This window comes from Peromyscus californicus, unplaced genomic scaffold (assembly GCF_007827085.1).
Source record: "Peromyscus californicus insignis strain IS unplaced genomic scaffold, ASM782708v3 Scaffold_4__1_contigs__length_199733344, whole genome shotgun sequence".
Taxonomy (NCBI): domain Eukaryota; kingdom Metazoa; phylum Chordata; class Mammalia; order Rodentia; family Cricetidae; genus Peromyscus; species Peromyscus californicus.
In genome coordinates, this window is record NW_026294562.1 from 178,541,520 (window position 1) to 178,556,068 (window position 14,549).

A 14,549-nucleotide genomic window follows, 5' to 3' on the forward strand; every position below is an offset into this window, starting at 1 on the left:
GAGAGAACCTGTCTCAAGAATCTAAAAGCAAATTAGCAAATCAATGCATTATGTTTCCTATGTGTCACCCTGTCAAAAGAAATGCCAAATGCCTCTGAGGCCATAGTCTGAGTAACACTGACAGTATTAGAGCACAGAGTATGCCAAAGTATTGGATGTTTAGAGACAGCCCAGGATGGAGGAAATCACACATCAGAAATCTGGGATGTATTTGACAAATGGTCTCTTGGGGAAGTAAAGCATTTGTTGCCAGAAAAAAAGAAACAGTTATTTGAGAGGGGGTCCTAGAGAACAGGAGGACATCTTTGCTATTGCTACCCCTGTGAGAAGATTAATATTTAGATTATTTAGAATTAGATAAAATATATAAATCTTAAGATAGAAGGCAACCCAGGTAGTAAAATGCAAGGAGAAAGACAGTCCTCCCCTATTTCATAAAAAGGAGAGTTTGGACATACAAAGGTTCAGATGGAGGAAGAATCAGGGAAATGCATAGGGACCCTCCTAGATGCTATCCAAGGCCAACTAGAAAAGAAATGACAGCCACCACTGAGAGAGTTCACAGAAAGGAATGATATATAAATGCTGGAGAGAATGGAAAGATTTCCAGCCTGACTGGATGTCAGTGTGAAGGATCTTCCAAAAGACTAAACCTGGCCCACCCCATGGATCATATATGCCTTTCCAAAGAACTCAATATATTAGAGAGGTACTTGCCCATCAGTGTTGACTGCAGCACCGTTTCAAGAATATTAGGGAACCAAGCATGGTGTCCAACAGCATTGCCATGGGTGAAGAAAATGGGATGTTCGTAGAACGTGGTCTTTTCAGCCATAGAGAAAATGAAGTTATGTTGTTTGCAGTATGTGGATTCAACTGAGGCTCATGAGATGACTCAGTAGATAAGAACACTTGCTTTTCTTGCAGTATTCCCAGGCTTACTCCAGAACACCTCCTGGTGACTTTCAATCTCTTTTTTTTTTTTTTTTTTTTTTTTTTTTTTTTTTTTTTTTTCCAATGCAAAAGCACAGAGTCTTGTTTATTACGAGTTAACTCGAGACTCACCGTCCATTTGACGCAGCAGCAGAGCAGGAGAGACCCCGAGTAGCAATGGAGTAGGGTTTTTTTTTTTTTTTTTTTTTTTTTTTTTTTTTTTTAATTTATTTTAATTTATTTTGCAATACAATTCAGTTCTACATATCAGTCACGGATTCCCTTGTTCTCCCCCCTCCCGTCCCCCTCACCTTCCCCCCAACGCCCCCCCCCCCATTCCCATCTCCTCCAGGGTAAAGCCTTCCCCACAGACTGAGGTCAACCTGGTAGACTCAGTCCAGGTAGGTCTAGTACCCTCCTCCCAGGCCAAGCCAAACAATCCTGCATAGGCCCCAGGTTTCAAACAGCCAACTCATGCAATGAGCACAAGATCTGGTCCCACTGCCTGGATGCCTCCCAAACAGATCAAGCCAATCAACTGTCTCACCCATTCGGAGGGCCTGATCCAGTGTGGACCCCTCAGCCATTGGTTCATAGTTCATGTGTTTCCATTCATTTGGCTATTTGTCCCTGTGCTTTATCCAACCTTGGTCTCAACAATTCTCGCTCATATAAACCCTCCTCATTCTCGTTGATTGGACTCCCAGAGATCCACCCAGGGCCTAGTCATGGATCTCTGCATCCAGATCCCTCAGTAGTTGGATGAGGTTTCTAGCACAACAATTAGGGTGTTTGGCCATCCCATCACCAGAGTAGGTCAGTTCGGGCTGTCTCTCGACCATTGCCAGCAGTCTGTTGTGTGGGTATCTTTGTGGATTTCTGTGGGCCTCTCTAGCACTTTGCTTCTTCCTGTTCTCATGTGGTCTTCATTTACCATGGTCTCCTATTCCTTGTTCTCCCTCTCTGTTGTTGATCCAGCTGGGATCTCCCGCTCCCCCAAGCTCTCTTTCCCTCGACCCTCGCCTTTCATTACCCCCACTCATGTCCAGGCTGTTCATGTAGATCTCATTCCATTTCTCTGTCATTGGGCGATCCCTGTGTCTTTCTTGGGGTCCTGTTTTCCGGGTAGCCTCCCTGGTGATGTGAGTAGCAGACAATTCATCCTTGTTTCATGTCTAGTATCCTGCTATGAGTGAGTACATACCATGTTTGTCTTTCTGAGTCTGGGTTACCTCACTCAGGATGATTTTTTCTAGATCCATCCATTTGTCTGCAAACCTCATGATGCCATTGTTTTTTTCTGCTGAGTAGTATTCCATTGTGTATATGTACCACATTTTGTTTATCCATTCTTCAGTTGAAGGGCATCTGGGTTGTTTCCATGTTCTGGCTATTACAAACAATGCTGATATGAACATAGCTGAACAAGTGCTCTTATGGTGTGGTTGAGCATTTCTTGGGTATATGCCCAAGAGTGGTATAGCTGGATCTTGGGGGAGATTGATTCCCAATTTTCTAAGAAAGCGCCATATTGATTTCCAAAGTGGTTGTACAAGCTTGCATTCCCACCAGCAGTGGAGGAGAGTTCCCCTAGCTCCACATCCTCTCCAGCATAAGGTGTCTTCAGTGTTTTTGATCTTAGCCATTCTGACAGGCGTAAGGTGGTATCTCAGAGTTGTTTTGATTTGCATTTCCCTGATGATTAGGGATGATGAGCAATTCCTTAAATGTCTTTCGGCCATTTGAGTTTCCTCTGTTGAGAATTCTCTGTTTAGTTCTATAGCCCATTTCTTAATTGGACTGTTGGGCATTTTGATGTCTAATTTCTTGAGTTCCTTATATATTCTGGATATCAGTCCTCTGTCAGATGTGGGGTTGGTGAAGATCTTTTCCCATTCTGTAGGCTGTCGCTTTGCCTTGTTGACCGTATCCTTTGCTCTACAAAAGCTTCTCAGTTTCAAAAGGTCCCATTGATTGATTGTTTCTCTCAGAGTCTGTGCTACTGGTGTTCTATTTAGGAAGTAGTCTCCAATGCCAATGCGTTCAAGACTACTTCCTACTTTCTCTTCTAGCAGGTTCAGAGTAGCTGGATTTATGTTGAGGTCCTTGATCCACTTGGACTTAAGTTTTGTGCACGGTGATAGATATGGATCTATTTGCAGCCTTCTACATGTTGATATCCAGTTTTGCCAGCACCATTTGTTGAAGATGCTTTCTTTTTTCCATTGTGCACTTTTGGCTTCTTTGTCAAAAATTATATGTTCATAGGTGTGCGGATTAATGTCAGGGTCTTCAATTCGATTCCATTGGTCCACATGTCGGTTTCTATGCCAGTACCAAGCTGTTTTTATTACTGTAGCTCTATAGTAGAGCTTGAAGTCAGGGATCGTGATGCCTCCAGAAGTTGTGTTATTGTACAGGATTCCTTTGGCTATCCTGGGTTTTTTGTTTTTCCATATGAATTTGAGTATTATTCTTTCCAGGTCTGTGAAGAATTGTGTTGGTATTTTGATGGGGATTGCATTGAATCTGTAGATTGCTTTTGGTAAGATTGCCATTTTTACTATGTTAGTCCTGCCTATCCATGAGCATGGGAGATCTTTCCATTTTCTGACATCTTCTTCAATTTCTTTTTTCAGGGACTTAAAGTTCTTGTCATATAGGTCCTTCACTTGCTTGGTTAGTGTTACCCCAAGGTATTTTATGTCATTTGTGGCTATAGTAAAGGGTGATGTATCTCTGATTTCCTTCTCCACTTCTTTGTCCATTGTATATAGGAGGGCTACTGATTTTTTTGAGTTGATCTTGTATCCTGCTATGTTGCTGAAGGTGTTTATAAGCTGTATCAGTTCCTTGGTGGAATCTTTGGGGTCGCTCAAGTATACTATCATGTCATCTGCAAATAGGGAAAGCTTGACTTCTTCCTTTCCAATTTGTATCCCCTTAATCTCCTTATGTTGTCTTATTGCTCTGGCTAGAACTTCAAGTACTATATTGAATAAGTATGGGGAGAGTGGACAGCCTTGCCTCGTTCCTGATTTTAGTGGAATCGCTTTGAGTTTCTCTCCATTTAATTTGATGTTGGCTGTTGGCTTGCTGTAAATTGCCTTTATTATGTTTAGGTATGTTCCCTGTATTCCTGATCGCTCTAATACCTTTATCATGAAGGGGTGTTGGATTTTGTCAAATGCCTTTTCTGCATCCAGTGAGATGATCATATGGTTTTTTTCTTTGAGTTTGTTTATATGGTGTATTATATTGACGGACTTTCGTATGTTGAACCACCCTTGCATCCCTGGAATGAATCCTACTTGATCATGGTGGATAATTGTTTTGATGTGTTCTTGGAGTCTGTTTGCCAGTATTTTATTGAGTATTTTTGCATCAATGTTCATGAGGGAGATCGGTCTGTAGTTCTCTTTCTTTGTTGTATCCTTGTTTGGTTTAGGAATTAGGGTAATTGTAGCCTCGTAGAAGGAGTTTGGTAATGTTCCTTCTGTTTCTATTGTGTGGAACAATTTAGAGAGTATTGGTATTAACTCTTCTTTGAAGATCTGGTAGAATTCTGCGCTGAAACCATCTGGTCCTGGGCTTTTTTTGGTTGGGAGACTTTTAATGACTGTTTCTATTTCGTTAGGGGTTATTGGACTATTTAAATAGTTTATCTGGTCTTGATTTAACTTAGGTATGTGGTACCTATCCAGAAAGTTATCCATTTCTTTTAGGTTTTCCAGTTTTGTCGAATAGAGGTTTTTGAAGTATGACCTGATGATTCTCTGGATTTCCTCAATGTCTGTTGTTATGTCCCCCTTTTCATTTCTGATTTTGTTGATTTGGATGCTCTCTCTCTGTCTTTTGGTTAGTTTGGATAAGGGCTTGTCTATCTTGTTGATTTTCTCAAAGAACCAACTCTTTGTTTCATTAATTTTTTGTATTGTTCTCTTTGTTTCTATTTTATTGATTTCAGCTCTCACTTTGATAATTTCCTGGCGTCTATTTTTCCTGGGAGACTGTGCTTCTTCTTGTTCTAGAGCTTTCAGGTATGCTGTTAAGTCTCTAGTGTGAGATTTCTCCAACTTATTTATGTGGGCATTTAGTGCTATGAATTTCCCTCTTAGTACTGCTTTCATAGTGTCCCATAAATTTGGATATGTGGTGTCTTCATTTTCATTGATCTCTAGGAAGTCTTTAATTTCTTTCTTTATTTCTTCCTTAACCCATTGGTGATTCAGTTGGGTATTATTCAGTTTCCATGAGATTGCAGGTTTTCTGTACTTTTTGTTGTTGTTGAAATCCAACTTTAGACCATGGTGGTCTGATAGAACACAGGAGGTTATTCCAATTGTTTTGTATCTGTTTAGATTTGTTTTGTGGCCAAGTATGTGGTCAATTTTAGAGAAGGTTCCATGGGGTGCTGAGAAGAAGGTATATTCTTTTTTGTTAGGATGGAATGTTCTGTAGATATCGATTAAGTCCATTTGAGTCATGACATCAGTTAAGTCCTTTATTTCTCTGTTAAGTTTCAATTTGGGAGATCTGTCCAGTGGTGAAAGTGGGGTGTTGAGGTCTCCCGCTATTAATGTGTGGGGTTTTATATGTGATTTAAGCTTTAGTAATGTTTCTTTTACATATGTGGGTGCCCTTGTGTTTGGGGCATAAATATTCAGAATTGAGACTTCATCTTGGTGGATCTTTCCTGTGATGAGTATGTAATGCCCTTCTTGATCTCTTTTGATTGATTTTAGTTTGAAGTCTATTTTGCTGGATATCAGGATGGCTACACCCGCTTGTTTCTTAAGACCGTTTGATTGGAAAGTCTTTTCCCAGCCTTTTATTTTTAGGTAGTGTCTATCTTCGAATTTGAGATGTGTTTCTTGTATGCAGCAGAAAGATGGGTCCTGCTTTCGTATCCATTCTGTAAGCCTATGTCTTTTTATAGGTGAATTAAGTCCATTGATATTGAGGGAAATTAATGACCAGTGATTGTTCATTCCTGTTATTTTTTGGTGGTGATGTGTGGGTACTTCTATACGTTGGGGTTTACTGCTGTGGCTTTATCTGTTGCCTGTGTTTTCGAGGGTGTATCTGACTTCCTTAGGTTGGAATTTTCCTTCTAGTGCTTTCTGTAGGGCTGGGTTTGTGGATAAGTATTGTTTAAATCTGGCTTTGTCATGGAATGTCTTGTTCACTCCATCTATGGTGATTGAAAGTTTTGCTGGGTATATTAGTCTAGGCTGACATCCATGGTCTCTTAGTGTCTGCATTACATCTGTCCAGGTTCTTCTGGCTTTCAAAGTCTCCATTGAGAAATCGGGTGTTATTCTGATGGGTTTGCCTTTATATGTCACTTGGCCTTTTTCCTTTGCTGCTCTTAATATTCTTTCTTTATTCTGTACGTTTAGTTGTTTAACTATTATGTGGCGAGGGGACTTTTTTTGGGGGTCTAGTCTGTTTGGTGTTCTATAAGCTTCTTGTATCTTCATAGGCATTTCCTTCTTTAAGTTGGGAAAGTTTTCTTCTATGATCTTGTTGAATATATTTTCTGTGCCCTTGAGTTGGTATTCTTCTCCTTCTTCGACCCCTATTATTCTTAGGTTTGGTCTTTTCATGGTGTCCCAAATTTCTTGGACATTTTGGTTCATGACTTTGTTGGCTTTAGTGTTTTCTTTGACTGATGAATGTATTTCTTCTACTGTATCTTCAACGCTAGAGATCCTCTCTTCCATCTCTTGCATTCTGTTGATTATACTTGCATCTGAAGTTCCCAATCGTTTTCTCAGATTTTCTATTTCCAGCATTCCCTCTGTTTGTGTCTTCTTCATTTTTTCTATTTCCCTTTTCAGGTCTTGGACTGTTTCCTTCATTTGTTTCATTGATTTTTCTTGATTTTCTCTCAGTATTTTATTGTTTTCTTCCAGGACTTTATTGATTTCTTCTAATTTGTTTGCCCTTTCCTCTAGTTGTTTACAGCGTTCTTCACATTTTTTTGTCTTTTCCTCTACACAAGCCTCTAGCTTCTTCATGATGTCATTCATAAGGCTGTTTTCTTCTGCTTCTTCCAATTTCTGATGTTCAGGTCTAGGTGTTGGAGGAGGGCTAGGGCCTGGTGATGCTGTATTGCTATTCATTTTGTTGTATATGTTTCTGCCTTGACGTCTGCCCATCTCCTTGTGCTTCGTTACTGGCCTTATCCGCACACTTGGTTCAGCCAGACCAGTATTCCAAAAGGGAAGTCCGGAGCAAGATGGGAGCTGGCGGCCGGCCTCTAAGTCTCAGGAAGAGGCTTGGGGCTCAGGCGGATGGGAGTGGGGGCAGGGCGTGGAGACTGCAGGGCCTGCCAGGGGTCTTGGAGAAGGGGATCCTTCCCAGTGGGGCTAGCAGGGAACTTGCCGGGTGGCTAGAACCTGGGGCCAAGTTGGGCAGGTCTTCCCTGGAGTGGCTGGTGCCCAGGGATGGGGTCCGGGGCAAGGAAGGGCACTCACCAGTTTTCCAAAAGGGAAGTCCGGAGCAAGATGGGAGCTGGGGGCCGACTTTCAATCTCTTAATTACAGACTTCAGAGATCCGATGGCCTCTTCTGGCCTCTGTGGGCACTCCACACATGTGTTCCACAGGAATTCGGGTAGACAAACAAACAAACACACAAACACAAAATAAAGTATTAATGGGTGATTTCAAAGATGGGTACAACTTGAGACAAAGAGTAAACAAATGAATCCCTTCTCAGGAAATTGGTCAACCTTGTATATTTTCTCTTTAAAGTATGTGCTTGATGGTGCATACACGGAATCCTGTATTTCATATTATGAAATTTCAGGAGGAGCTCTGCCCCAGACTAGTAATGGTTAAAGGACTGAAGTGAGTGATTCAAAATGGGAGGAAGTGTGATGAGAACAGGAGTGTGTTTACTATAACAGTATACACTCTAGGAAACATACCAAGTTCAAAAACCAGTATAATGAAAATAAAAGTCAAAATAATTTTATAACCAGTCCAAGTTTTAGCTAATTAATTTTACCTTAAGTAAAAACACTACCAGTGATTTATAGCATATGATGTATTAATATATCACATATTACTATTTTGGCAACATAAATGAATAACAGCAAAGGTACAAAGAAACCATCAAAGTCTTCTATATACTTGCTCATGGATGAAATATCCAACTTTAACATCTCCAATCACTTTTAGTGTCTTCAAATATTTACAAGTATAGAAACTATGTTTGACGATTTATATAAATATTCTTGGATCTACACATTAACCTCCTTAACTCCATATGTACCTATATATGTACACATTCACCCAAGTCTTTAAGTCCAACGAATACATGTATATCTGGGTCAGTGGCTCACCTTGTCGATGTTGAATAGTACTGTGTTCCAAAGTCCAGGCCAGCACTTACATGACATAGCCATAATATCTAGAAATTTCCATATCCTTCTGCCTCTGAATGAAGAGCTGTGGTTTTCCCAGAGAGGTGTACTTGGCAGCATTCTCTCTCTCCCGTTGAGCCTGCCTCTTCATGGCCTCCCGCTCTGGTCTCTGCTCTTCTGTGATGGGCTGTGAGATGACTGGCCCTGGAATGTGGACTTTCCTCCTTGGAATTGGTTGGCAGCTGAAGTCTTATTGGATTTGAGGTTTGGGAGGTAATAGGTTCTTGTTCTTGCCAGCAGAGGCAACATCCAGAGGAGTTGATAGAAAGGCTGTCATTAAATCCAAGTGGTTATTCTCTGTTTGTTCCAAGCTTGGAGGAGGAGGCAAGGGCAGGAATTCCAAAAAACTGTCCATGGGAGAATTTAATGACCAGTCCCCATGGACAGGTGGTGTCTTCTGGACATCCTGGGTGCAAGCACTGCAGAGGTCTGGACTCTGCAGCAGACAGAGTATCTGGCCTGAAGCTGTCATTCCCAGGGATGTCTCCATTTTCACCACTGAAAAAGAGTCAAGGAAGAAGTCAGTGCCTGGTAAGTGAGATGCTCCTCACTTTTCAGTGCACCTCAGTACTCAGACTCCTACAGCAGTGGGGAAGGCATTCCTATGAGCTCTGCTTGAGTAGCACAGGCAGCATCTCTGTTGGGAGACTTGTGACCACTATCTTATTTCTGGTAACCATGTGATATCATGTTTTCTCAGATGTTTGTGTTTCCCTCGGTGTTTGTGTGTTGTGTGCATGCATAGTGATCATGGGGAGGTGACAGAATTCCCTTGGGGTGTGATCCTCCCTTGCCTTTCCTATGTTTCTGTAAGAGTGACCCTCATTTCGGTGGAAGTTTGCTATCAGGCAGCTTGTCTGGTCCATAATTTTCAAGAACTTACCCTTGTCTTCCAACTCTTGGCAATTGTGAAATGCCCCCACTTGCCTGACTTTCTAAATGGGTTCAGGTAACCAAACCCAGTTCCTCACTCCTGCAAAGCAATAATTTCTACAACCCTGGATTTCTCCAGCTCCACATTTCACAGTCTTGTTATTAATGATGTGAAAATTGGTTTCATAATGTGAAATCTTTAGCTTGTGTTATGTTTGTAGTTTAGAACATATCCTAGTGATCATGCATAGCCTTGGATCACTTCTGAATAACCATAGCAAAAGAAAAGGGGAGGAAGAGGGAGAGGAAGAGAGAGAGAGACAGAGACAGTGTGAGTGAGAGAGAGTGAGAGAGAGAAGGAGGGGCATGGTGAATGGTAGAGGGAGAAGAGAGAGAAAAATCTTTGCCCAAATTAGCAATTATACACTGGAAACAGAGAGAGAGAGAGAGAGAGAGAGAGAGAGAGAGAGAGAGAGAGAGAAGCTTTGCCCAACTTAGCAGTTGTACACTGGTACACCGGGTATCCTGGACTCTCAATACACTGATGCATGTAAGAGAACATCAGGTCCAGCCCTTGGAATCTGCGAGTAATAGTTCTTCTAGGACAGATTTGGAGTTGCACTGCTCTAGAGTCAGAATTGAACCCAGAGAAAATAAAGTATTCCCAAACAGAAAGGCCTTGGTGTCCTCTACAGCCCCGAGGAATAGATAAGAAAGGAGGTGATTGCTGTGTAATGGTGCATGGGACTGATAAGCTAGGTCAGTGATGTGTGTGTCTGTGGTGGTGTCCTTGGACATGTCTTAATGGAGGATGGGTGTCACTCATTGCCCTGTATTGTCAGTCATTATAGAGACTGAAGATGGGGATGGTGAGCCAGGCCAAGGCTGAGCACTCAGGACTCCCATTTTTGACCCTGAGGACATTCACTCCTGAAAGTTTGAGCTGTGTCTGCTTTGAGTCCTGATCTCAGTCCTTCTCTCCTGACTTTACCCACCTTGAAGACTGGTGTCTGGCATGTCTTGAGCAGGTGTGGGATAGTAGATGGCAGAGGTGGAGAAGGGTATTTGGACATTCGTTGGCTGAATTTCCTTTGGCATCATCACCATTCCCGGTTGTAGAGCAGAGGTCTGACCCCCTGAGTAGAACACAGAGCCACAGGCCTGCAGGCACTGGCTGAGTTCTCCAGCATTCAGAGGGCCCAAGCTGTTGGTGTCTTTTAATAGACCTGGCTGCCCTCCTGGTAGGAAGGTGCCAGGCTGTATCCTTGATTTGGCACCTGTGGTGGTGTGGCCTGAACAAGCCTGGCATATAGTGTTAGATAGGAGGGGACTACGGCATTGGGATTTAAAATATTATCACCCTGGGCTGTCATAGACAAGGAGGAGAATGTGGTATTCTGGACAATGACAGGTACAGTGAAGTCCTAGAGTGCAGCTCCCCTTCTGTCAGTGCTTCCCGTGGGATCCCACTGGAGAACACCTGGATAGGAGAGTGCTGAGGCAGAGCTCTGGCCATGGCCAGTCAGTGTAGTCACCATGGTTGTGCCATCTGGTAAGTAGGGGTAGGCACTGTCCATGAGCTGCTGGGAACAAGTGCTGGAGTCTGATGGCAGGAGCCATGCTGAACTCAGAGCTGGGGTGGAGACCCTGGAGAAGTTGCACACACTTCCTACTATGGGCATGGCATTCCTCAGCACAGGCACAGGGGGCTGCAGAGCACATTCTGTCCCAAAGAAAGGTGCACTTTGGAAATTTTCTGTAGGAAGCAAGAGGAAAATGGGAAGAATGGTGAGAGGGAATCTGTGTGGTTTCCCGTGAGGAGCTTTGTTATCTGCAGTTTGTACTATTTGGGAGAGTCTGAGACCTATTTTTCCTCACATATCCCAAACAAATGTTTCAGAATGATTCTTGGTAATGGATAGGATGACACTCATTTGATGAGCTGCCTGTTCTGTGTTGGCATGCATTTCCTAGTTGATCCATGTTGACCCTTCCTCTGACTAGACAACACCCTTCTTTGCCCTGCTTTGTCTTGTTCTCACACCTGTGTCTCAGAACAGAAGTGTTTAAAGTAGGAGAACCTTAGACAGCTTCTCATTCCTGTGCCTTGGTCCTGTTCAGTGCAGATCTTCCTCTATGCAGATAGAGAGAGTCTCTGTACCTAGATCAGTCTGACCTTGAAATCACACAGACTGGCCAGCCTCTGCATTGGAGTGCTGGCATTGTAGGTTCTTTCCATGTCCACCAGGATTGGCTCTACTCTGAGCTTTCTTAATGAAATGATGTATCAGGAATTTCATAGATAAGAACTGTATTTAGCTAAGAATCCCTTGGTCATCTAGCTCCTTCTGTTCCCCACTACTTTTTGTGTAAGTCATTACCTCTTACTTTTAAATAACCATTCAGCTTATATACTTATATGACTACATGAATACAACCTGCTGATAACATTTCATGTTGATTGCCTGTGTTTCATATGATGTCTTGGGACTACAAATGTATTGTGGAGTTCATCTCTGAATAAGATTATTTCTTAATTTAATAGTTGGTTAAATTGATTCTTCAATGAACACTTCCACAGTAATTGTTAATTTCTTGTAACTCTCCTAGGTGGGAATCCTTGTGAGAATTCCTTGCACACACTGGTGTGTCAGTTCTTGTCCATAGAACAACTGATTGTGGAGTACCCAGCCCATGTTGATAACATCCAACATAACCAAAAGATGTGGAGGATGATGTGGAAGATGGGCTGGATAGAGTGTAAGAGCCAGGGTCTAGAGCTGGATATTGTTTTCTATATGTGACAGGAAACCTTTACCTAGACTAATCTCAACAGTGTGGCTGCATAATAATGGGTTGCAATGTGACAATGTCTTGTGTCTTTTTATTTAATCTGGTTATCTGTAACATTCAGTTCGCAACTGCCTTTGTGTACATCAGGGTCATCTCTGCAGTGTATCTTCTTTATTTCCATGTATTCTAACCCCAGTAAGAACCAAATCTAAAGGTGACATTCAATTCCAGATACCTTTATCAGCATCAATGTTATCCCCACTAAACAAAGATTTAAAAGTATAGTAAAAATAAGGGGAGAAGTGATCTAAAGAAATGTTTAAAAGTTTCTTTCCTTACCTGCAATGGTTGGAGGGATAGTATCAGCAATTCACAGTACAATTGAGCAAGAGAATTGGTTGTCCTTGTCTGATCAGCTGACCTGAGTGGCAAGTGTGTCCAGTATCAGACAGCACTTACTGGTCACTGGTCACAGGTGACCTGTGATGATCCAAATTTGTTTACAGGCATCGCACTTGAAACTCCAAGAAGCAGGAGGTGGTAGTCTTGGACTGAGAATGATGTCATAATTGGGACAGCAGCCAATGGGAAGGTCCAATTCTGAGGTAACAGATGGAATTAGTTGGATAGGATGCCAGGAGACCAACAATAGCCATGGAGTTTGAGGTATGTGCTAGTGAAAGGAGGCAATCCTGCCATGGAAGTCCCCCATTGCCTGATGTTTATTCCAGTGTATTGGCAGAGCTTCTTAAAGGTTCCTTGATGAAAATGTGTGTATGGTTCCTATGAGCTGTCACCATCCACGAGAAAGTCTCCCATCATCATACACTGTACATACAGTCAGTAGTCTTGTGCAGGAAGGAGAGTAACATCTGGGTGGACGGAACTGGTGTGAGAAACCTTTTTAGTTGATCTGATTTATGAGTTGTTGTTGTCTGTCCGTGAACCAAGGAAGAGATGAAAGGGTTCCTTTGTGACTGTGTTGAAGGACAGGGCTGAGTGTATTAAAAGCAACTTGGATGATGAACTCAAAGAATCTTCTCTTCTCCTAGATGCCTTCCTTAATCTGTGTTGCCCCAGGCAGGACTCACATCTCCCTTCTCTGCTTTTCATCCCTTTTTGGTAGGGTTTGATTCTTGGACTAGGGTGAACCTGTATCCTAGTGGTGAAAGTGGTGGAAAGTATCATGTTGAACTTCCTAAGCAGTGGTCTTCTGTCCATCGTGAAGATGCGTGTAATTTGATGCTGCTGGTTGTAGCAAGCACTTGAGGGGTAACCCCTGTTGTTTGGGTGCTCATCTTGTATCTCACTCTGGTCTCTGACACATGGGCATTCTTTGTATCTTGCCTCCCCTCTTATACTATTGAGGTTGTTAGTCATTGAGTCTGGCCGCCTTCTCTGTTCATCCACAAGTATAATGAGTGTGACAGTTACTGAAGCTTCTTCCTCCTGGCAACAGTCTCTGCAGAATCCTGGACTTCTAGCATTCTCTGCCATGCTTTTTCCTGAGAAAAGGCTAAATAGAGATAGAACACCTTGAGGAGGAAGGCATTTGTTGGTATGTGGTGGTGGGCTACATGAAAATGCAATGTAGTTGCTTTTGTAAGTGTTGCAGCTTGTTGGAAAGTGATCCTGGCAGTTGATAGCCAAGGAATAGCACAAGGTGAACTTAAGCATAGCAGGTTACATCCCTGCTCCAGGGAAAGCTTTCCCCAATGTAACAACTCTGCTTTGGCATAGCAGGTTACATCCCTGCTCCAGGGAAAGCTTTCCCCAATGTAACAACTCTGCTTTGTTAGGGGAAGGTTTCCCCAGGGAAAGTGTTAACACTTCTGCTCTGCTCTGCTCCACTCTAGCTAATATTACTTCTCTGATCTGCTCTGTTCTGGCAAAAGAAGGTCTCACCCAAACCTCATTCAATCGATTTATTGGTAGGGTAGAATCCAGGAGTGTGGCTGCCTTTGCCTGTGTGGAAAAAGGCAGTTCCCAACTCAATAGGTACAGGGCTTATGGAGGGCTTCTTAGTAGAGCAGTTTTTCCAGGGTGAAGTTTTTCAGGGTGAGAATTGCTCAAATTCCATTCCCTCAGTTTAGAATAACTTAGAAATTGGTTAGAATTTTTGTTCAGGGATTTTTTGTTTTTTGATTAGTGTGTTGGGGCATAGTGTGTTTCTTTGACTCTCATTTCAGGGCCAAAGTGTGTTTTTTTTTCCAACTGGCCCTTTTTAAACCTTTGACTCTACTTTTAGAGCCATGTTTTCAGGGTCACTGTGTGTTTCTTTGGCTGGCTCTTTTATCCTACAATTTCACTTTATATTTGAAAAAAATAAACAACAACCCATTTCCCACCTCAGTGTATCTTCTTAGACAGGAATATGATATTTTGTTAAAATATGGGTAAATCTTGTATGTTCTCTCATTTTGGTTTTGATTGTTATCATTCTCTTTGGTCACTGACTGGTGGGTTCATAGACTGTCTCATGGCATGGGTGTAGAGTTGCATTTATAGACATTTCT